The 25,607-nt window shown below is 36.7% G+C and overlaps 1 protein-coding gene and 1 long non-coding RNA gene across 7 annotated transcripts in view; one reads left to right on the forward strand and one right to left on the reverse strand.

Annotated features, from left to right (window-relative positions):
- Window positions 1-25,607, forward strand: part of LOC143153391 (uncharacterized) — a 127,284-nt gene that overhangs the window by 45,956 nt on the left and 55,721 nt on the right. For all 6 annotated transcript variants that reach the window (XR_012993803.1, XR_012993804.1, XR_012993805.1 and 3 more), the window contains 2 exons: window positions 10,416-10,551; window positions 11,071-11,208. This is a non-coding gene — a long non-coding RNA (uncharacterized LOC143153391). The remainder of the gene's footprint in view (window positions 1-10,415; window positions 10,552-11,070; window positions 11,209-25,607) is intronic.
- The window catches only part of LOC143153410 (uncharacterized), a 182,456-nt gene that overhangs the window by 18,018 nt on the left and 138,831 nt on the right, over window positions 1-25,607 (reverse strand). The window lies entirely within an intron of this gene.

Here is a 25,607-nt window from a genome sequence, read left to right on the forward strand (position 1 = left end):
GGCAGGTTGCTTCTGGAAATTTGTGCATCGCGAGCATGCAAGGTTTGCGTGGATTTTCGGTGTTCGCTTTTAAGGGTGAAAAATCATCACAATGGGAGAAGCGGGCAAGAAATTTACGTGTTAGACGGTAGCGAAATAATAGATTGTTCAAAAAGTTTTATCCAACGACAAAAGTTATAGTGAAAATATAGAATTATCAGCGGCAATACGATTTTTTTCGAAGCGCTACGATATCGGGGAATTCAATTGTCGGGAGATTATCGTAAATCTAAATCGATTTCTGAATGACGTTTTGTAATATTGCGATAGGAATGTGTACGCAGTATTTAATACTCGCAACGGAATTGTAATAATGTTCAAGTTCGAGATACTGTGTCAAGATTTTCATAAGTCGAGGACCTTCGAAAGAATGGTTTTATCGTAAAAGTCGAGCGATATCTGAAATCGATAGCAGTGGAATTCGTTCGACTTATTTCAGTGCCCGAAGTCTCACTCCGCTGAATTTATCTTCGTAAAGATTAAAAGCTACTTTCTAGAGAAGCCACGGTTCGTATACTACAAAATCTGTTTTCTTTTAATAAGGAATGTTCGTCGATATCCCCATTAGCATTAACGTTTCAATGTCGCTTAAGGAGAATCAATAAAGACTTAAATAGATCCCGTGTTTGAACGCGAAGCAGCTTCTTCCGTTCGTGGAAGGAAGATGCTTCGGAAATATCCTTATTCCATTTCCCAGTTGAAATCACAGTATCGTTCGACTCTTCTTTCCATCAACGTACATAGTATACGTTGCACATGCGCGCGTAGAAACCAATATTCTTTTATTAAAATTTTATGAATTTACACGCTCAGCGATCGGAAAAATAAAGCCACGAATGTGGCGTTATTACGTATATTACGAAACTCGACAATTTCGATCGAAATAAAATAAAATACCCTCGAATTAAATTGTTGTAGCATCGAATCGTAGCGGTTACCGTTTGTTAAATTTTGCAAACATATCCAACCGAGAATCCGAATGTAGCTGGAACGAATATTAATATTAATATTTACACGTATAATAACCATCGATTGTAATTAAAGTAGATTGCGAACGTCGATGTTAGACCAATAATGGTTACGTCGGGGAGGTTTATTGAACGTAAAGTTCGTCAAATAATACAGAATTACGAGTGAAACGTAACTCCGAGTTAGAGATATCTCAAAGAATCGATTAACCGGGAAACGTATTTAATGTTAAAAACTCAGAAGCTGCAACGATCGGAGGGTAATTATGATATTCGAATTACTCGGAAAATCATTTTTAAGACCGCGGGATCGTAAAATTTACACAGATCGAAAGAACGTTTGCAGACAAAGGAGCTAAAATATGTGTAATCGAAGTTTATACGATCGATATAAATAAATGAAATAACGAAGAGACGTTTGAATGTACATCGCCTTGGCAGTGCAGAGAGAAGCAAAATTACTCTTTCTATACGAGCGCAATTAGTGTACCTTCACGATGATGTAACTCGTTCTGCCCATTGCGCGAGTTAAGTACTACTGCTATGGAGACCGCTCCTTTTTTCGTGTTCCAGATCGTGAAAACTTCGTTGCAATTCTTCGCGTGTTCAACGTAATGCGCGCTCTCGTTAAGTTCTTCATATTCACGTGGCGGACCTGTTTCACGTCACTCGGCGTCTGGATTAGGTGTCTCCTTTTATGGGAGACCACCGTAAACGTGGTACGAATTGCTACGGGCGTTTGAACGCATCTAATTGTAAGCGGTCCACCGTGGAATATTTATCACGTCGAGCGATGAGCAATGGGAAAACTCGCAAGTGTTTGTCTAAGTGGCTCGTTTCGCCCGGATCCAGCTGCGATACGAAATCGCTAATGCGCTTGCGTTCACTGATTACTCACGGGAGAAGTTTATCACCGAGAAAGGTGCAATTCGGTATCCGATGTTGTTACACCCTCGAGATCGAGCACGCGATCGATATCGTCGCGTCAGTAACGTAAGTCGGAGGAAAGATGCGCTCTACCTCGTGTCCGCGCGTCCTTGAACGGAGCAGCTTTCTACGAACGCGATGTGCATGCAAAACCCATCTATGCTGCGACGTGCGATATCTATTTGCCCCGTAAATACCTCGAAATGGCGCCAAAGAGTTCCTCTACGGGATGATTATTATTCAAATGCGTTTTAAGGGACGACGCGAACTGTTACCGCGGACGTTCCGTCCAGAATTTCAAATAGGATTCTTAGTTCTACGTACGCGCATTATTGCTCAAGCGGTTTAAATAACTACGCGTAAATCGCGCGGTAAGAGTCACAAATAAATTCGCAGACTGATCCTGTTACGAATTCAGAATCAAAAATCGATTTTTACCAAATTTTTTGATCGGCATTGAAACGTCGAATACGTCCATTTTTGAACCGATTTATAAGAGAAAAGACCTAGAAACGATATTTCTGATCAAAGTGATATCGTTGTTTTAATTTTTGAATCTAATTTATCAATCTTCTTTATTTTTGAGTTTTCGTTTATCGGAAATCGTACACATCGTTCGAACAGATTTTTCTTTTTATCAAATAATGAATTTCGAACAGCTAACAATTTTTTCGAAAATATAATGTATACGTCTCGTTAAACTAGATTGTATGATGTATATGTTCGCTAATTTTCATTCCGACCCAACCATCGAAACAAGAATAATTCTTATAACACTCGTCAGCGTATTCCAGAAACTATAACAAGTTGTGCCGACTTGCACACAAATTTGACACTGAATTTAGATTTCGCGGGTATGGAGAAATCTCTTCCGAGAAGAAAATTCATGGTGACTTCTTTATAAGCGTTATTATACGATACGTATTCGTTAAATGACTTTTCACGAGTACACTGGTACGCAAAACACGAGTTCAGGTGAAGGTTCTATGTAAACTTACGAGAAACGGAAATTGAATTTTTATGCAAGCCGTGAGTTTGTCTGTACGATGTTGCGTGTGGTAAAGTGCACTTTTCTCTCGTTAACTTGCGCGTTAATAAGGCCGCAACAATACATGTAGAGTAATTTAATTTTATAACTGTATTTTCCTTGCATAGGCCGCTTTTTCTTAAAGTTGTACAAGTTATCGGAGAAGTACGAGTCCTTTCCAGAAAAACGAACAAAAAAAGAAAGTAAGCTGCGAACACAATTCGTAACAATAAACATACAACGCTTCAGTTTCGTAACTTTATTTTTCTTGCGTAAAGAGTTACTCGCTGAAAAGCTGTATAAATTGTCGAAGAAGTACGAGTCTTTGCATGAAATACGAATGAAAGAAAAAGATACACTACGTAATAAAGAACGTCGAAGTTGTCTTGGAACTTTCCTTACTTTTACGAAAGTAGCTGTTTTGTAAGGTTATACAAAATCTTGGAAAAGTTTTTATTTCTTCGTGGAATAGAAAATCAAGCGAACCGTACACCATACAATAATGAAGTGATAATTTTTGTTTAAAAAATATTGTTTACTGTGCTACGTCGCTAGAGAGATTCTCCAGTTATTTTAGCGTTATATTACCGTTTAATTAATATTATCGATATTCTATCAAAATTCGTAAAATTATATCCGTTTAGTATCAAGAGCTTTAAAAATATATCGATCGTTCGATTCAAAGGAGCAATTACGTATTTCGATGCGTGTAACTCAATTTGTCTAATTGATTTTGTAGATTTCGTACAGTTACCGTTGTTCGAAATAATTCTTAATCGTCCTTGGCGTAAAAAGAACCAAACATCGTATTCTGAAGGTAAAAAGAACGAATTCTCTACATTCGACATCGTGGTATTTTTTTAGTAAATACAAGTAATTTCATTTGTACGATACGGACAGCTTTCGTGTATCTCGGTCGAGCAGTCAATTCCTTTACGATTTTCTACAGTATGAATTTCAGTTTCTGCTCGGCCTTGCGATTTCAACGCGTACATACATATTTCACTTAATGCGATACATTTCACAAGTGCCCAAGATTCGCGAAGCCATTAACGAACGCGAGGCGGGAGAAAAAGTGGAATTCGCGAAACGCGGATAAAAACGAGAACGTAACATTGTTACGTCGTTCGAGCAACAAGTGTTAAAATATGCGCTTTATTCCACGAGACCGTCTATGGAACGTTATTTTCCCGAATTTGAATACCTCGCTTTTTAACCGCTGCGAAATTTCGCTCGCGTGAAAGTAGCATTAATTAATGCAGTCTAAAAAGAAAGACTTCCCCCGTCCCGTAAAAATTGACAATTATTAATATAACATTTCACCGTGGTTTATAACGGCAAATAAAATAGTCCGAGAAAAATGTAAATGTCAACGTTATTACTTCACATTGTCGCACAAATAGGATTTGAACAGATATATTATACGGAACGTGTTAATCAGAGAACCGGGGATTTCAGCGATGCCTACTGAAATTTTAATAAAACTTCCCGTCCCCAGCCACCGTAAATTATGTACTCCTTCATAATGCGTGTTCTGTTATCGACCATAAAAAAGGTCCGCGATATTAAGAAGTTTATGGTGCACCAGTGGTCCGCAAGGAAACCTGTGGTTCCCCCAGCTTTGCTCGATCTTTAGGAGAATCTTGCTCGATTCACGCGACAACGCGACACAACGCGGTGTAAACTTTTAACTTCTTATTTAAAGGTTAATTTTATCACGAATCGTAAAGATTTATGCAACGAGGAGTACTTTCTTGGGCAATAGGAACAACAATTACTGCGTTTCTTTCTGGATCAGGTATATATTTCGACGAATCTTTCCTAACAGATTCTGCTTTAGAATGACCGTTAGTTGAACACAGCCTTCTACGTATCGAGACTTTAAATCTCGAAAATAATACCAAAGAAACCGCACCTCTTTATACAGATCTTATTATTTATATGTGTACGTAGAGGGCAAAATCCGTTACATTTTCCTTCGAAGTTTGCACGTGCCTTTACATCGGAGATCGTCTTGAAGAACTTACAGTCTCTCGTTTAACTTCGGTTTAGTTTAAGGTAGAACTTATTGGACTTTTGAACTACTACGGACTAGAACTTGACCCTCAATTACCGATACTTTATACCGTCTTTGGCACACATTACGACTTACACTTTCCATCCGAAATCCCTACTCAAACTTTGCATCGTACATTCTGGACCTTATCGATGTTTTCATTGGAATTATTTGTTAAATTATGTGTCCTTGTTACAAACTTACTTTTCTTTCATTTCTATCGTTGGAACGCAAATTCTGCAGAACGTTCATGTTCGTTTGTTAAACATTAGGCAACTGTAACGATCAAATGAACGTTTCTGAAAACGAACTTTCATCTCCAATTGTGGAAAACATTCCGTAAAGAGTGGTTCCACTCTTTATGCACCCTTCTAATCGCATCATCGACAATTCCTTTATCAAGAATTTCTTCGAGGAAAGTCTCCGCCTATTGGAGACGTCAATGCTCGGGCTATGTATTAATCGGAGGCAACGGTTGGCCGACGAATTAAGCAGTACGGGCTGGCGTCAATCTTATGCTAATGGATTGTAAAATGGGATTCGTTCGATAGGAGACGTCCGTGGTATTCGTTGTCGAGCGTAACTACGCAGACATACCGTTGAAGTTCGCCAATCAACGTTTCCTCTATGCTTCCTGGTTTTACGAGACGATGGTTGGAGGAGATGTAATCGGGAGATCTGTTGAAAGATTAAAATCGCGGAGGAGTGTATTTACGAGGCACTGCGGAGATATTCCGTCGACTCGGTTCGTATATCATGGGATCTGGAATACATTAGAGTTCTTGTCGCTTCTTCCGTAACCCGTCAAATCCTTTCTCTCCTTTCTGGTAATTCCTCCGTTTACCCCGAATTCTCCTTTTTATGTTCTCTCTTTTATTTTAATTTCAACCGGTCGAAGACAAACATTTCCTAGAAAATATTTGTCTCGTCGTTACGGTAATTTCATTATTTTAGACAGATCCTTCACAGGTCTGTCCTTATTTTGTTCGAGGACTCAATTGTGTGAATAATGCTCTTTTGAAGGATTATTATATTTCTGAAATACAAGTGCGACATTTCGATTGAAGAAGTAATTCCGCAGATAAGAATTCTACCAGAATTAACGAAAGAATGAGGGATACCGGTGAAGAGTGAGGCAAAAAAATTTTAAGCAGTGGAGATTCTTCATTTCACAAGAAAGTGGAAGTTCGGAGGGACATTGCTACGTTATAAATTGAAATTTTGAAACCGGGTTACTGAGATACTCTCTTAATTTTTATAGTACATTAACAATCTATTCTCCAATTGAAATGTTCGAGAAGAACGAAGTCAGAAATTAGGTATCTAATAGTAAGTGTAATTGCAAGTTTTACGATAACGTTCACAGTTTCGCGATTCAAAAAGGTTGAAAATTGATAAAGTTCGAAAGAGTTGAACTTTGGTATAACTGTAAATGGTCGAGAATATTGCTTTCGTTGGGTTTACAACGACAATGGTTCTACAATTTGAGAAATTCTTCCAGCAACTGCTACATTTCAGACTGAGATAAAAATTGTAATCTTTTTTTTTTCGTGGTACTAATGATGCAGCAAATTGCAGCAGTTTAATTTATAATCACGCGAGTTGCTAAGCCTTTTTAAATACGTTTCCCTTCGTACTTTTTCCGTCCTTAAAGTTTCATTTCTACTTTTCCAGACCCAGCGTAATTTTCATCGCAGAATTCAATTTGCAACTTCTATAAATGAGGAGCTGCAGTCGTCGTAAAATACGTCGCAGCTCTTATTCATAATGGCAAATAGAAAGTAATGCATTTGCATCGTATTCTACGAGAAACAGCGTTCTTTTAAAAGACCACTATCATTTTATGCAGATTGTGTCCTCGTATTTGTATCGTATATTTTTGTAGTAAATTTTTACCTTCGCTCTAAATTTCATCTTACTAATTCTGTTTTCTATTTTCATATCCATTTGACCGAGAAAACATTTGATTTCATTGACTCCAATTTACGTGTTCGAAACCGTTCCTCCCTGAATAAAAATGTCAATTATGCGATCGGTCAAAAATCGGTATTTGTACGATAGATAAATATGTTGCTTTTTGGTAGCAGAGACCGTTAAAATGAGGACTATAGATAGTGATCGGACCCCGAAGCAGTGATTTGTTATTCAAGTATTGTCTAAGACAGTACTTGAAAAAGAAAACAACAACTTTTTCTATATTTAAATTACATAAAGTATAGATTTTCCCAATTGTACTTATCTATCTGGAACAAGTTAGAACTAATTAACGTTACCGTTAGAATTTTACACTTTACAACTAACAACGAGCCACTCAATCGTTCAGCTACAAACATTCATTGGGAATATATTCGATCGTTCGGTGGAAAGACCACAATAAAATATACTTTAATTGAACGACAAATGTATAAAAAACAGAGGACAATTTTCGGACCGAATCTAAGCATAAATAAAAGAACCAATATCTCTAATAGCCATAAGCAGTTAAAGCGACTTTAACCGTGTACTTGAAAAAAAATAATTGCAGGCTTTTGGTTTTTACGTCGGAACCATCGTCAGAATAAATCAGAATTGTTAAATAAAAACGTGACACGATCTCAAACACAAATTATAATATAATGAGTAACTGTACGAGGAATATAATACGAGAAATGGATTAAATAAAGACCAGAAGTGAACTTGCATAGTTGTTGTGACATAGCCTTAAATGTTTGATGGACTAATAATGTAATAATAAATTGTACAAAGTATGACTGACAAATGACGGAATAAAAAGTTTGTTCCCCTCGTATTATTATTAACGGATGTACGTGTGTGTATATCGTGCCTAGGATATTAGAAAATTTTGTATAAAAGTAAACTTAAATGGAGTATAAGAAAAAAGAGTATTTAAAGATAATTTAGGTCATTAAAATTGTAGCATTCGCGATTATTACGTTTCTTTGAGTAAGGTTGTCAAGATTTTATCATCTGCGTACAAATGGTAGCGTGGAAGTTATACCGAGCGCGGTCGATTAACTTCCGTTGGAAACTTTATTATTGCTTGACATTCTTGATGCATACTATGCTGGTCGGCAATCGTCTCGCACCATTATCATCCAATGGATTTTCCACGACATCGAAATCCACTTTCCCCGAGTCGATGTACGCGAATATTTTGCCAAGGAACTCCATCGTTTACCTCTGAATAAAATTTACGAAGTAATAGTTCGTCGTTATCTCGAACGGAGCAATGTTTTGAATGAACCTTTCTCGTGGCCGTACTCGAGTCGCCGCGAAATGTTGGATAAATTCTCGCGTTGAATTGAAGAGCTCGCGGTGTATACTGGGTTACTCTAGGGTTTTCTCTGTTTTATGGGAAATTAAGAAGAGAAAAAATTTACTCCAAGTATCCGTCCAAGGAAGTTCTTGCCCCGTGGTTCACCGTGAATTTGTTGCAATTACCTCCGGTGAGGTCGAGTAAATTCTTTAATTGCGCTCCATTTCCACAAAAAGTACAAAGTCGATAAAATGTAAGTGCGAACGCAAAGTATTTAAATTTCAGATAAAATAATTTGATAATATTTTAATTCCTTTACGATTTTATACGTGACCGATTTGTACGATCAGCGAATGTCACAAGTTATTGCAGATTATCTATAGAATTAAAAACACTGTGGTTAAAACTATAAATAGAATTTACATACCCTTTTTATTCCAGCTGAACGATAATGTTACTACGAATAAGTTTCGATAGAAAGATTATTTCACCTGTCCAGTTTTTGGTAACGATATAATGATTCGATTTTAATTAAGATTTGTCTAATTACAAGCTTTTTTTTATTTAAAAATTGTATTATTCGAAAAAATCTTTAAAATTTTATTTAAGATAGAGCACCGTATGAGTACAGTAAACAGTTTTTCATAATGTGCAAACTTCTATGAATGTTTCACCAAAAGGATGAAACTGTTTGTAACTTTAAAGTTTAAGTAAATGTTATTTCCAGAATATGTTTACAAAAATAATAGCGTCGACGATACGAGCATAGGAGGCTCTAAAATAAGAGGTCTGCATTTGTCCTTTAAGGGATGTGCATTTGAAATATCCTATAATTCTTTCGTGGAATTTCATTTGAAGAACGCAATTATTTTTTCCACGGCGACCATAGGACATTCTTGAAGTCATAGTTAAGGTTGTATTGATCGTGACTATAACATCTTGGTCTGATAAAAATTTCATTAAGTATATACCAAATAATAATTATTTTTTCTAAAAAAAGGGGACAAAAAACATCGTATGAAATAATGAATTATTGCACACGTATTCATTTAATTATTTAGTCTAAATATTCGTAGTTTCTTATGCTCTTAATATTTGCTATTTCAACGTTGCATAGTTACGATTTTATACAAATCTTACAAAATTTAACGATCGATCTATAGTCAAGTAAAATTAAACACTACTTGCCGATATATTTAATAAGATTCATTTTTAGACGTTGTTCTTTTTAAGTATTCGGTTGATTATTTCGATCGTGAAAAGAAGAAATTGAAAATGTTAAAAATTAATAACACATTAAAACTGATCGAAGTAACGAGCCAGACAATCGAAGTAGTTAAAATTTCATATCGATATCATTTATTACCTATTAATTCAATCTGTAAACTATTATAATTAACATACTTTATTAGCTTCAAATTGAAATACCCAGGCTATCGTTATTAAAATCATGTCATAAAATTTAAAAGTATCGTTCATCGAATCTTGTACGTTATCGATCGTGACATGCTTTTAAATAACCTTCATCGACAGATTAAAACTATCAAAATTGTACATTTATTATTTCGAGTTTTCATGAATCTTTATTATAAATATAGAATATTCCGCATTAAAGTTTTAAAGATTATCATTGTTTTCTATTTTCGGTAATTTGACGTTTTCAGTTCGTGGAATCGTCAATTCAGTCTAGGACTAGTTGATTCATGCATCGCATCACTGGACTATGTAAATTGGAGAATATCCGCAAGGTCCTCGCGTTTCATCCTTGGGATTAGGATTTAATCGAACATGTTGGACGCTATTTGCAAGGCGTATACGTTCGTGGGTGAATTCATGACCAGACGCAACATATTTTCGTGCTCGATCCAAGTAATGGACAATTCGAGATTCGATTAATTATTGTTACGAGAAGCATGCCATATTATTTAAAGAAATTTGATATAGAATAGAATATTATTTTATTCGCATAGTTTGAACGCAGCACAATATACACTACGTGGAAATTTTTAAAGATTGTTTTCATTTGTACGTTATTAGACAACGCAATTGATTCTGCGCGTGTAATGGTGCCATAATAGCGCTTACAGCGAGCTGCTTACGTTCCTAGTTGCTAATTAAATATCTCACACTGTTTGATTTCAGGAATATCTTCCGAGAATTAGGTCAAATATCGTTCTTAACGAACCATGAATTACATCGCTGACGATCTAATTGTACAAGCCACTGAGCATCTTCAGAATTTCGGATTCAAGCTTGACGTGCAATTAAACGCTTCGTGGTGAGTGATTAGCATTTTTGCGACCAGCCATCGTGCAGACGGATACGCGAGAGTAAATTTAGTAGAAACGGAACTTCAATGAAAGCTATTAAAATATTTGCTGGCGAGCTGCGGAAAGTAACTGACACTCTTGGAACTTCTCGTTAAGCTGTTAACTCCGTATCATTAAATTTGCTCTTGAGCATATTTCGTAATTCCTGCCTTTCGTTTCGCGGAAAAGAAATTAGTACCAATCGATAATTAACGTATACTTGACGCGTAGACCAAAGATAAGCAAAATTATATTCGGTCGAACAATTATTTTAATCGTTCAATATAAATATAATTTATGTTTGCTCATCGAGCAAATAACTCACGAAACACTGTTTCTTTTTTATTTATCATTCGAAATGTTTGTCCCGATGATTTGTAGCAATTTATAAAATCTTTTTTATATTTAAGGAATATTTATATTTAATTAATACTTTCTTTATGTATTTTGAATACTTATATTTAATTAATACTTTTTCTTATTTACAGAACATTGTTACAAAGTTCGTCGATTCGTTACTTCTTAACGACTGGTACTCTTTCAGTTCACTTTTAATACATGCATAGAAACCGCTATTTCACGGAGAAGAATCGAGATTTCCCTGATAGCTGCTATGTTTACCCCTGGTAATTAAACTTACGACATTCGATTATCGGTCTTCAATCGACCAACGTTGCATCTCCTCCGTTTAAGGGAAGTTTATGGGTAGTGAGCAAATGCGAAACAGTATCTGCCGTTTCGACTGATTAACGATTATCCTTTCCGTAAATTAACGACCAACCCTGGCTGAAGCGTATAATAGGAAAGCTGAAACTAACGAGATTTAATTGATGTTGCGGTGCTATTCCCTTATTTTGCATCTGATAGTCATTCGTTCTCTTTGTTTTATTGGTGTGTTTACAATTACTAATCCCCTCTTTGTGAATTTTTTGTTTTCTTTATTGCACCGACCTAAACCGTGAAAGCAAACAATGCTTTTAAATTTTCAAATTGCTCATTAGCGGTAGGAATTTTAAAAATAATGCATCCGTTAAGAATATTTCTACGCTGTTGTTAAAAAATGGGTTCATAAATGTAGTAAATTCGCGAGTCTTGAAATTATTACAAACCATAATAGAAATGTTAATGATCAAGATCAACGGAAACGTATTTATTATTACAATACGATGCTTGATATTACGGAAAATGGAAGAAATTTGAATATTATTAAATATCTTATATATTGTTTCTTTTTTACAGATGCATAACTGTGTAGACTACTATGGCCATTCGTTAGGCTTTTAATAATTTCGTATTGAATGAACTGGAGTCGAGCGTAAGAATTCTTATTAGATTGATCTTGGTTTATTTACCGATATTTTCAAATCGTTGAAATTCATACCGCTTTCAAATGAAAATCAATTGATTGCTCAAGGCCACCGAAGTTCGTCAAATTGCCCATTACCTTCTCACCGTTTATTTTCTATCGCTCCTGTCTTTCAACGTAGAAACAAACTGTCGCAACGTCAAACTACGAGTATACGCATCTCTATAAACAGAGTTTTCTACATGAAAAGTACTGCTTGCATTCATACTTTCTGTGCTTATTGTCATCAGGCAGAGGTCGAAAAATTACACGGTACTTTAATGAAATGTGCGATAATGTCAGTCATTCGTTCGCCACCGCGAATCGGGTACATTCTACGCAACAACGTAATTCGTATTACCGTTGGCGTAGCAATCGACTAAGTACTTCGACGTGTCTCATTTGAACTTCGTGTTGTCACGTGCCAGGAATATTTGTTCAAGAACGTTGAAATGGGATTGCATCTAAAGACATCCTCGTGTTGTAATTACATTGAAGAAAACAAAAGATCGATAAAACCGCGTGCAACATAATAGATTTCTCCCAGAATCAGAGTGAACACGATTCGCACAATGCTAGAAATGCTTTTCAAATATTCGTTGCAAAGGAACGTTTTATGCACTTGCGTTCCGCCATCATACAACAAGGCAACGATTGTCAAGGGGTAAATTGTAAGGAAAATCTTATCCGCAACTCGTTTGGATCGAAGTTAATTTTTTGCAACCACAGTTCGTTGATAGCACTGGTAATTTAGTCTCTTTATGCTTACGAAATACGTATTTAAAAAATGAATAATAAACACGATGTTAATTTAAAAACGAAAGAAATATTTTGAGCGTTTAATACGTTTATTTTTGTTGACGAATTGAAATAATTCTACTATTCTACTATACTACTACTCTACTCCTCTATACTATATCTACTATTATCTCACTAGTTTTCACCGAATTCTTAAGCCACAAAAATTGCAAAAAAATTGAATATATCTTAATTGTGTGTTCGATAAAAATGGTACATGCGTCGCGCGTTCATTAAAGTCACGTAAAGGGTACGAGTCCGCTCGTTAAACGGAGTTAATCAAAATTCTCGTCAAGCGTGTAAAAGCAAAACCGTGTAATGAGAGCATTAATTAAATTTTCCATTCGGAGCTCGAACAGAGTCATATTTATTCATACAGGAAGATTGATGAGTCGTAATCGTAAAGGTTGTCTAAAATCTTGAATAATGTATCGCTAAGTCGATGATCGCCGCGTTGATCAAATTATGCATTTTACACCTGTTAAACTTATAGGTGTTGATTGCAACAAATTTCAATACTCATTTTCTGACTGCACAACGCAAAACATGTTTGAGGGCACGTTTTAAATTTAGAGAAACGAAAAAGAAACCATACAATTTGGTTTCAATAGTGACGTAATTAGTATTCAGAAATTATTATTAATATTTACAATGAATCGCTATCATTGACATTATTGTATTATACCCTTTGTTCGTTCGATAACCTTGAAATGTATAAGTGAAGTATTTGAAGGTACAGGTTGTATCTTTTTAAGTATTATGTACATATCATAAAAACTTGCAACAATATTTCGAAGATGTTTGACGTCAATATTTACACTTCGCTTATTAAATATGTAATAAGAAGTTGTAATAATACGTAATATAAGTATCCCACTTTATTTTGAAATAATTGTAATTTCGCCAAGTAGTAATCTCACAAGAAGTTGAAGTTCGATATTATATTTTCATTATCGAGTTAAACAGCCTTTAGGCAAATAATAATAATAATAATTTATCTATTTCTACAAGGAAAGAACCCTTTGGTACACAAAGAGAAGTTCAATTTTGGTTGAAGATAGAGAGAATTAAAGTATAAAAATATAAACATAATAATGACAAAATAATAATAATATAAGAAAAAAGAAAAGAAAAAGAATATAATTGAAAGAGAAATAATACAGGCGGAGAAAGTGATTTAAAAATAATATTATACTAAAGGTAAATATCATCCTTGCGGAACATTCGATCTCGTTGCGATTTCTTTGGAAAGGTAATCACTGAATTTAACAGTTTGGATTCCATTAGTTAAGAAAGTAGAGAGCCAGAAAAGGAAGTATCCTTGAAAATCAAGAGCTCGTAATTTGAACGAAAATAGTGGGTGATTAATCGAATCAAAGACCTTGCGCATATTCATATAAATTACATTTACCTGTGATACACTTTCAACACGTTAAAAGATACCGATATGAAACAGGTTCTGTAATAGCGGATCTATCGAACATAAATTCATGTTTCTCCTAATTAAATTCTCGCATAAAATGGAGTTGTGATTATTTTATCAAAGAAGTAATTGGGCGATACGATAAGACTAGATTTTTGTCTCCTCTTTTAAACGTAAGAAATACTAAGCAGGACTTCCGTATTGAAGGGAACTTCTTAAAGGTCGAAGGCTCGTTGAAAGGGATCTATAAAATCCGAGACACAATGGGCAGCCTTAAAGAATACGAGAGGAATTTCGTCCGATCCAGGATTTCTTTCGGGCAAATATGCTCCAAAATTTCTTTCATATCGATGCGAAGATTAGTCTAAACAAGGAAGTCTACAAATGTATCAACGATGGTTTGGTCGGTGTATAATAAAAGATCGTTAAAGGAGATAAAAAAATGGAGCGGTTGAATCACAATAATCTATGCAAATTTCCAGAAAACTATAGATTGATTATGTAACTGGAGTTCAAATTGATCAGCCAACAAGACCAAGAGTGAGAGAAAATACGATTTTACATTTAGTTCTAAAGCTGGGAAAGATAAGATAGTTGGAATAATGATTGAAGCTCTTGGATCGTCGCTGTGAAAATTTCTTTTAACCTTATCGGGGAAATTAGGCTACGCGAAAACCAGACATAATAGGATGAATCTCTAGAGGAGTCTCAAGGTACAAAAGGTTGAATGAAACTATTTAAATGCGAGTATATCAACGCCATCGTCAATAGGCAGAGGATAAGGAAAGATGATCCCACTCGATTGGGAAAAGTAAATAAAAAAATGTCTCTGTGTCGTCTGTACAAAACTATCGAGAACAAAGATGGCGACTTTCTTTTTCATTTTTTTCTTACCGATGCGCGCAACATATTATTTTAAAAGACTTTCTCGAACGTGCAACAATTTTAAACAGAGTCATTAACGAGCTGAAACTCTCGAGGCTAGTTTCACCTTTTAAACTTGAGTTACCGTGGCAAAGAAAAAAAGAAAGAATAGTACCTATCCCTTATTTTTAACGGCTCCACGAACGCGGCCAGTTTTATAAAAATGAAGGCGAGGGCGACTTCACGGATGTTCCATGTAAGTGGCCACCACGTACGATACGAGCGGTCTGAAAATATTCCACTTGTTATTAAAAGATAAAGTTATTCGAGCGCGTTCTGCCGTAGTCACATTTTCCAGTTCAATTACAGCTTACCCGTTAGCGATACAGTCGCTCCTGCTCCAAGAAAGTAATTACTTCCGCGCGATTGTAAAATATGCAAATGCACAAGACAAGGGGTAGGAGGAGTGATTCGGTGACGGTGTTTTCCAACGACGATTCACGTATCCCGAAGCAGCAATTCCGACAATTTCACGAGTTCTCGCGAGCAGATTGGAATTATCGGGCGTCGTATAGAGCGTACGAAATTTGTTGTTGCACACTGGACACAGGGGCGGTTGACTACACCTGCTCGGCTACCGATAAGATTATTTACAGCGCGAACGAAATCGTATTACGCGCATCTGTGCGCGGAAATTGGCGTTGGCGTTGCAGGACGAGCATCCTAGATCCTAAAGAGACTGGAAATCGATTCGATTCGTTTAAGAGGGCGGCCAGGAGCACCCTTTACCGGCTATCGTTCCTCCGGTCCCGTGTACCCGAGAAATTAATTACGCGCTTTGGGTTTTCTCGGCTATCGAAAAGAACAAAAATTGCATCTCTCGTGCGCAGCGTTGTTCGCGTTCACCCGTATTACACGATAAGGGTGAACGAGTACGAAGGATCTCTTGCACGTCCGATAGAGTTTTCAACTTCTGAGAACTAAATATTGTACGCGCAATTGAAAGCAGTTTCAAATTACCCGATTACAAGTTGAACATTTTTTCATTCATCCACGTTTACGAGTAATTCGATGGTTTTTCAGTTTAAGCAGGAGAAAGTGCATAACTTCACGTTCTGAACTTTTTAACGAGAAAATTAATTACACAGCTTTGAAGGAACACGGTTAGCAAGAGAAACGTTGAGATTTGTTTTTCCTCGGCATATTTCATTTACACTCCTCCGGTACTCCTTTCGTTTGAAACATTTTTAAATGTATTTTCTAATTTTCTGGCCACGTAAGCGTAAATAAAACACGCGGCTCTGATGCGCTCGTAAGGGGTGGTTTTTTCCTAAGTGAATTCGCACCTTGCGAACCTTTGAAATTTAAAACATTTAAAATATGTTAATTATTACCGACGAACGCAAAATTTCTTTAATTTTCCTTCGTGAATTTATTCCGAAGATAAAGTCAGCTATTTGTTCAAATAAAAGCTAAATGTCGCATCGTGGCTACTGTGCGTCTGACTTGCCCCATAAAATGGACGAGATGAGATTACGACGATGGCACGACAGTAATTTATCAAACGCGGTTAAGTTTCGAAGTTCAAAAGATGTACAGGTTAACCGATTATTGATTTCCAGTATTTAGCGCGCAAACATTCCAACTGCTCGTTCAACTCCAACTCCAATTGCGCCTTTGTCCTCTCGAGATTAATAATTAACTTCGACCATTATTTCTAGCCTCGTACAGTTTGGAATCAATTGCAATGTGATATTACAACGGTTTACCTTCCTGTGGTCGAAATTTCGAGGTCTAATGTTCCTCGAGTTCAGAAATCGGTTTTGGAAACTACAATCGAAGGACTAATTCGTATTCACCGAATCGTGTGTTTAATAACTCCCAAGTGAATTTTGATAAGGATCTTTATTAACGAGAAATAACTTTCCTTCCCTTTTCGATTATTCGCCATTGCGATCTATATTGAAATTAGGTTGTATCGACAGAATTTTCAATTGTTCTTATTTTACGTGTTTCACCTACGTTCGATAGAAATAAATAAATAGAACGTTGTCCATGGAAACCAATTCGTTACTTTTCGTTCACGCGATGCGTCCATACGGTGATCGAGAACAAATACGAACAAAAGGAGAAACCGTTATTAGCATTTCGCGTGAACTCGAACGAAAGGACGTCGATTATGTAAGTTGAAAAGGATGCTTGTATTAGTCTGGAAATTCAATTTACGAAGCACAGTGTGGAATGTAATAACATTGCGTATAGTTACTGTAATATTAACCGTAGGCTGAACGTTGAATGGACGTGTCCGTAAAGTATTGTCGATGGAATCGCGATTACGATTTTCAATTTCCGCGAAAGTATCAGTGTCATGTGCGCCCCAAACGAGAAACGTCGCGACGGTGTCGGCCCGGTAAGAATACACAAAATCGTAAAACCGGATCGGCAGTTGTTTACGTGTTTACACTCGCTGACACGGAACTGTCGAAACAGATGTCGGTGGAAATAAAATCCCCACTTCCCGTGCAAGTTCGTAATATCCAAAGGCTCGAGAGGCTTCGATGTGAAACATACCCTCCTTTTATTGCGGCTGAATGTGCACAGAGAAATTGTGGATTTTGCATGGAAATATAAAGAACTTTTCGCTTTTCACTACCGGTCTCTATATCTCTTTCTCTCTGCCTCGACAGAATCATTGTAAATTTATTGCGCCGAATGTAGAGTGTTCCATAAAAGTGGAGCGTTCGTTCGAATACAAAACGAGTGCACGATAATAAAGAAGGTTATGCGAACGTTTGTGCGTTTCGGCTTGATGTTCAAATTGCAGCCACTTCAACTTTGTAATTGTTCGTCCATACAAGTGATTCGAACCGAATTTCAGCACTGTTAAAACTTTATACGTAAACTTGGTAGGTAAACTTACGCTCTATGGTTAGATCGTGAGGATTCCTTTTTGAATTGGTTTATGTTGCATGCTCCTACGGAAATTAGATAAAGGAACTGGAATTACTTGTCGAAGTGACCGACTATTTGAACACGTCCACGATCGAAGGTATTATATTTGAATTGAGTGTCTTTGTTGTTATTTAGATTCATAGTTATTTTTCCAACTATATTTCCATTTAAAATATTGTGCAATATTTCTATTTCGGTCCAGAGTAATTAATATGTTTACATTCGGTTGTAAACATTTGTATATTTACACATGCACATTATCGATTATATTTCAGAGATCATATGGTCTTATTCGAATAATAACATTCGTAGCGTTCGAATACCTTTCAAATATTCCAATGTACCCGGAACGAAACGAAACACATATCAGATAGCATTAATACCGAACGGTTTACACACGACGAAATAATTTTCGAGGTAAGCGTTGGTGTTTCCATTTCTCTCGCGCGCTTAATTTTTGCGCAACGCCATCAGGAAACGTTGAATTTTTTAACAATGTATCACAAAATACCAAATATTGTGATTCTGTACCGGTGTACAAAGTGTGCGAGTTACGAGGCATTTGGTTTCATAATGAATAAGCGTTTGTCGAGAGCAGTATTTCGGTCAACTTAACGCTCGCGAAGGGATTACCGCGTGGAAAGGATTACCGTTCTCTGATCGCACATTGTGCGTGTTTGATGAAGAATCTAATGCTATAATTGATAAATACGCATTAATAAATTCGTAATATAAATTACGAAGAGTGCACACAATCCGCTGAGCTTATTACATTTTGCGAAACAAATATTCAAGAGCCCTTGAAATTGATTATTAAATGAACGTCGAAGTACACTACGGGTAATAATTTCAATAAAATACGACAGATATTGAAAAATTTGGTACACCGTCCGACAGAGTCGTCTGTCGAACAATTAAGTTTCGTTTCGAATTATGGCGCGCAGAATCCTATTAAATTGTCGAACGACAATCCACTCCTAAATCGAGTTTCTCGATAACCACACCCCTTATTAAAAAAAAAAAGAGGAAAAGAACTTACCATTTCGAATTTACTTTTTCATCGTGTATACTTCAAGTTTTCGGCTGTATCGTTCACTCATGTGCGTCTATTTTTCAAAAAAACTAACGAACAATACGACAGTATATCTTCCCGTCATAATTTATCTAATGATAAACGAACGGTGTTGTTTAAAACGTGTGAAACTCGACGCAGGAACATTTGTCACGATATACTGTCGTTTCGTAAGCTTTCCGAGACAAGAACGAAGATCGGTTTCTCTTTTCCTCAAAATAACACGTCTATTTTCGGCAAGCGGAAATTTAATTTATGATGTTACGAGTTAACGCTTTCATATATTTCTACTAAGCTAATGTCCCTTCTTATTTTGTGTCTAAACAAGGCCGTTGGTTAACTCCCTTTGAGAGACAAAGAAAAATGGGGGAGTTAGAAGACGGACGCTTGCGGTCGTAAGTGAAGCACGAAGGAAATAAACACCGATGCAAAGAAACGTGTTCCGTCTATAGTTAACGCGACATATCGCAAGTTCACCGATGATCGTTACGGACTCGATGTTTTTCGGGAGAATTCGTTCACGCGTTACAACGTGATCTTGTGTAAAAAGAACGCACGTACTATCGGTCGATTCAGAGGTCGTGTGTGTAATTTTTTTTTTGCGGATGTATAGAGTATCACTGGAAATGCAATACCAACGGACATAAAAGAATAACGCGAAAATGTAAAATAAAATTTTTTGCGCGAGATTTCGTTATCGAAAAAATAAATGTTGAAACTGTCTGTCGCGCGTGCGACTGTACACGAGTTAGCCAATGTCCTGTATTATCTAAACAAATTCGAGGTAGAATAGCTCCATTTCTTTATTAATAAGTACATTTACTCGTGTCGGTGTTTGTAAACATTGGCAAACTTGCGCTGTTACGTTTTGATTGATTCTAAGTAAATCGAAAATAGTACAACAACGGAAAATAGAATAACATCGATACAAATAGAAAGAGTGTGTAATAGATAGATGCGTTAACGAAATTCTCCGTTCAATTTTCTCGTAAACGAAGCCAAATTCGATTCGAGCCAAAAACGAATAAAATTCTATTCTACGTTCTTGATTCATTTTGTTATGAAAAATTGCTTCCTGACCCCTGGTACTATAGTACCTTGAAATATCTCTTTTATTTATCGTCGTATCAAAAAACTTGTCAAAGACAAAAAGAAAAATACATTATTCCGATACAAAATAAAATCATCGGTGATCTCGAAATCGCGTAAAAAAGGTGTCTTGAAAATATATTTTTCCTGTCATTGTACGCATTTTTCTAAAATGAATTTTTATCTTTGGAAGTTTTTTAATACGATGATAAATAAAAAAATAAGGAAATATTTCTAAGTTCTGTTTATCGTGACTCACCTTGTACATAAAAGAACAGTTTGAAAATGTAAAATAAAATCTTTTACGTGAAATTTTGTTGTCGAGAAAATCAATTTTGACCTATATTATACCTGTACAATTTTGAGGCTATACCGTAACAACACCGTGATAAATTAATCACGAAAAGTAAAGTTACATCTTGTTACACAAACAATAACTCGGTGCATTTTAATTCGAGATTTGTTCGATACCGTTCGTGTCGTTGGATGAATCGAACAAGTTTAGAACACGAATTGTACGTATTCGAAGCAAAAAATCGTTACGAACTATTGAAACTAAATTTTCACGTTGCTATCCTCCAACGCAACATTGTTGAAAAAAAGACACTTGTTCGATAAATGTGTGATTTGGATCGTTTTTTTTTTTGTACGAGGCGCAATCCGTATTAACGTTTCAACTGGTGCCACATCATTTAAATAATTACATAGCAGAATAAATGGGCACCGTCTGTTTCAGCTAAGTGTGCGATGAATCCGTGGCAAAATAAGGGTATCCGAAATACTCGAAGAAAGTACCTATAAGAAACCGAACAAAAAGTTGTCTGTGTTTAATGGCTGTGTTCACATTCTCTCTATTCGCGAAAACGAAACCAAGTTGGTATAAGAGGGTCGTGAATACCAGTGATCCAGCTGTCAGTTTTTACGACCGACGTGGGATAACCAGGGTGCTAGGTTGAAAAGTAAGGTCATCCTTGCAGTTTATCTTTCAGCTCGATAATTATTTCTTTATTCTAATTCATTCGTTCGCTAAAAATTCGTTCTTCGAAGAAGAAAATGTAAAGAAACGTTAATTTTATTTAAACATATTTGCCGTCGAAATTGATCGTTCTAAAAACAATTCTTCTCTGTTTGTTAAGTTGTTTACCGCTCGAAGCAATGGAGAGAAAGTATTATTAATATCCGTGATTTCAGTTTTCATTTTTAATACGAAATAAAGATGAAAAAAAACACGAGAAAAAGCTACGATCAGACGTTTACAAGTATACGTTTATAATATGTCAAGAAATATTACCAACCAGTTCCAGAAATACGGTATCAAGGTGAGCGCGTTCAAGCTTTTTTTATTTCCCGGGCGACGCGTTTGTGCGATCCAACACGTTCTTGAAAATATTATACACTTCCGTTATTTTTTCGAGATCCAAAATAAAACTCTGGAAATATACTCTCGAATGATCGTACTTTTAAAGGAGGTCGGAAGAAATTTTCGTTTCTCTCGCCCCGGTACCGTAGTTGCAGTCCTTTTACAATTGCCAGACCGTGCGTTCGAGTTACTTAACACGCGATCAAAAATATTCGACAACTTCGTTGTATTTTTATATTTTACAATGAAACTTTACGCGTGTATCCTTAAGTAGTTAAACTTTTCAAAAATTTCGAAAACGAACGTTTCCGATCTGCACCATATTTAATTCCTTTAAGTACGTATTCAATGAGCATCGTCTCAATCGAGCTACAATACTATACTTCTGGGTAGATTGATAGAATAATTTTCGAAGGACATGTGTAAACATCTATGCAAGACTGTATATTAAAATATAGTCTCCCGAGACTCTCAAGACTGATGCGGTTCGTTACACTTTCGACGAAACGGAACAGTTGGATTCGACGATTTCATTTAATATCGTTGTAACGGATCATTTAATATCGTCGAACTTCGTTATTTCGTTAATTTCATAGGTTTAGTCTCGTTCTTTTTATCTACACTTAACGAGAGAAAATTCTCGTATTTCCGACGAGTCGCGTTGCGTTTCAGAGCAGAACGGATGAAATTGCATTTGCCGGTATTTCCCGATAGGAACGGCCTTAAGAAATATCATCGATTTCGCCGCGATAAATTCTGAAATTCTTTGGAACTCCGAGAACACTCTGCCCTGCTCGGCTCTATCCTCTTCGCTTTCCGTGCGGGTTTCGCGCTTTTTCCTGTCGCGAGGGGCAGTTTATTGTGTCGCGCTGCATTTTACGATACTACAATTGCCGTCGCCCGTTGTCGTATATAGACGTTACTTGTTTCGATCTAATTTTACGCATTACAACCGTTCCGACGAAGAATCGAATGGGCTGTAGCGAGTTACGAGCACCGATTCCGAGCAGCTTCGTTTAACGTTATGGTTTCTCGAACGACTGGGGGCGGTTAGAATGCTCGACGTTTTAGCGTTCCACGAGCCGTCTCGTGAAACAGTAGTTATTACGATGATCTGAATTATTGCTCGACGTAAATAAATGATTACAATGTACAAATGCACCAACCATTTGTAACGATTACACCAGTTTATTCTCGTCCCCTTTACGAACGACGAAAAGGAGTATACAGAAGGGTAAATATAATATATTTGAAAACAATGACAAATGATAAAAATGATCTATCGTTGAAAAGCTATACTTATGTAATAAGGTATTGGGAGATGTAACTGCGTGTAACGTTAATTAATGTTTACAGCTAGGCAAAATTAGTTTTGCAAAAAATGTAACAATTTCTAAATGCAACGAAAAATACGCATGAAAAGATTGAACGAAATTTTGCAAAAAATTGTACAATTTACGAAGAGAATAGAACTAAAGGTATCGATGGTTAGAAATGGGAGTAGAGAGAAATTGTGCGTAAGAATATTGTTAATTACCAAATTTATTTAGAACGATTAATTGCATACAACTGTTACGAAGTTTATCAACGACAGAAACGTTATTATTGTCGTTTGTTTTCAAAGCAGACGTTCCATCATAAATTCACCGCGGAAACGCAGTCGAAACTTTTATCACGATTCAACGATGAAGTTCGAAAGCGTATTCTCCGCGCAAAAGCTCTTCGCTCTCTGAGCACGTTCCGTAGCATTGGTTCTTTTTCGTCTCTTCCGTGTCGAAGTATCGTATATTAATAAACTTTATATTCATAGTTTGTTGTAGATGAATCTCCAGTTTCGTAGCGAGCTGGACGTACCAGGTGAGAAATCTCACTTACTCGAGGAACACATTTTGGTAGATATTTTTGAAAGATGTCGCTAATTGTGCAGAGTATACGTGCCCGCACTAAAAATAACTTCGAATCTCCTTATCGAGTACCAGCCACGGTAGTTCGTCACGAGATGCTATAGAATTCCTGACCATGCGAAATATGAATCGTAAGAGTTTCTCGCGAGGAATTCTAACATTCCGTTCGATATTTTATTCGAAAACTACCTCCTGGTTCATAAATACATTTCGGAATATACGATGGACCTCACGAATGTCCACTTATATATCTAACATTACGATCGTATCTAAAAATCGGTCAATTTATCGCTTACGAGCCTCCTATTCGTCAAAGTTGAAGTGGTTTATGGTCCTGTAATAACGCGTAGTTGCGATACCGTTACTATCATCATTTATCGTTCGGTTTACTGTATCGTGAAATTCGTGAACAATGTTAAGTGCGACAAAGAGAAGTTTCAATTCCTTTGGGAAATTGCAGAGAAATCCGGCAGTTCTTTCAATAAGTACGCTATTAAAAGAAATGGTCTTTTATTTCCAAGTCGGTAGTAAATTGAACTATTCTAGTACACAGTTATAAATTTTCACGTTTGCCGTTTTAACTATTATTGCGACTCTGAAAATATTACGCAATTTTACTCGTCTTGTTCTCTTTTCATCCTACAAAATGTATGATTTATCGCACAAAGTTTCTCTTTAACGTAGCGCTGGTCTCTATACGGATGTGGGACGCTATTTCGGTCTTCGAGGGACCATAATTAAAACGCGTTGTAAAAGCATTCAATCGCTTTCAAAATGACGTCCAAAGACCATAGATCCTCCTGCTCGAAATTACATTTTGTTCCAATTATCGCTCGACAAATTAAGGTTTCCAAGTGCGCGATATTTTGTAGGAAACTCTCAATAGCGTCCATTTCGCTGAAAATCTTTATCCAATTAGTTCTTTGCCCTGTTAATGTTCGAAATCTCGAAGTTTACGCAACGAAGCTTTTCGCTATGCAAATTCGAGGTCTTTTTTAATAATGCTCCAAAAATCGTTTTACCGCCGAGGACGTAATTTAAACGGTAACCCAACTTCCCCCGAATTTATTCGCTGTATATTCCCATGTCGCCGGCAACGGGAGGGTATTGTCTTAAACTATGCTAACTAACAAGATCTGTCGGAAGACGAGCGAGGAAAATCGGTTTTTCCTCGTCACGTCGCGTCCTCGTTCCGTTGCTGTTTTCCTCGCATCTTTTGTCCTCGATTTTGCCTCTCATCCGGAGTACTCGCGTAACAGTTCGCCGAACCAGCGGCTCGTTTTAATGCATATTAACCTTTTCAACGAGTTACAGCCGCTGTAAATCCGAATATCAACGTGACATCGTCCATTACAAATTTTCCATTTCTTCCAAGCTCGTCGAGTGACGGGTGTTTTCGAGTCGTTTGGTCGACAAACGACCGTACACGTCGATTCTTTACAATCACTGCTGGACACTTGCCCACGTTTCGTCCCTTTATTCTTTTTAATTAATTTTAATTCGTTTCCCGGTGTATGCATGCCGGTTCGTGGACACGTGCGTCGTTATTTACTCGCGGGCTTACACATTCATTATTTCGTCGATGCGCATTTTTTTTTTTTTTATTCACGAACCATCGGCATTCAGTCGCTTGGAATTCTTTTTGGAAAATGCGCGATTTACATACGCGTCGTGTCGCGTTCGCGGATACTTTGTTCATCTCGCGTTAATGAAAAATGTCAAAAGGCATTAAGATAGTCGCTGACGTGAAATGGATGCACCGATAAATCACGTTTGATGAATGTTGCCTGGATGGTAAGAGATACTCACGAACGTCTGCGTGTCTCTGTATATTCTCTCTCTCTCTCTCTCTCTCTCTCTCTCTCTCTCTCTCTCTCTCTCTCTCTCTCTCTCTCTTTCTCTCTCTCTCAAATCCTTTTTTTTATACCATTTTGACAATTCAATTAATTTTTCGCGTCGACATTCCAGGATCGGTACCACTAATTAATTGATTTCTGACGTGTAGGTGTACCGATACTGTGTGTTTCACCTCCTCTGTGTGTTTCATATTTTGCATTATGAAATTCTTATATGAGACCTATTTAATCACCGACGCGGATAAAAATCGATGCTTCCAATTAGTTAATGAACTCCGTCAATTACAGATCTTGTCGTTCGAATCTTTTAGTCGAGTAGCCGCGTCATCTCAGGACAACTCGTTCCATTCGTCTCAAGCATG

The sequence above is a fragment of the Ptiloglossa arizonensis genome, chromosome 12, assembly GCF_051014685.1.
Source record: "Ptiloglossa arizonensis isolate GNS036 chromosome 12, iyPtiAriz1_principal, whole genome shotgun sequence".
Lineage (NCBI taxonomy): Eukaryota > Metazoa > Arthropoda > Insecta > Hymenoptera > Colletidae > Ptiloglossa > Ptiloglossa arizonensis.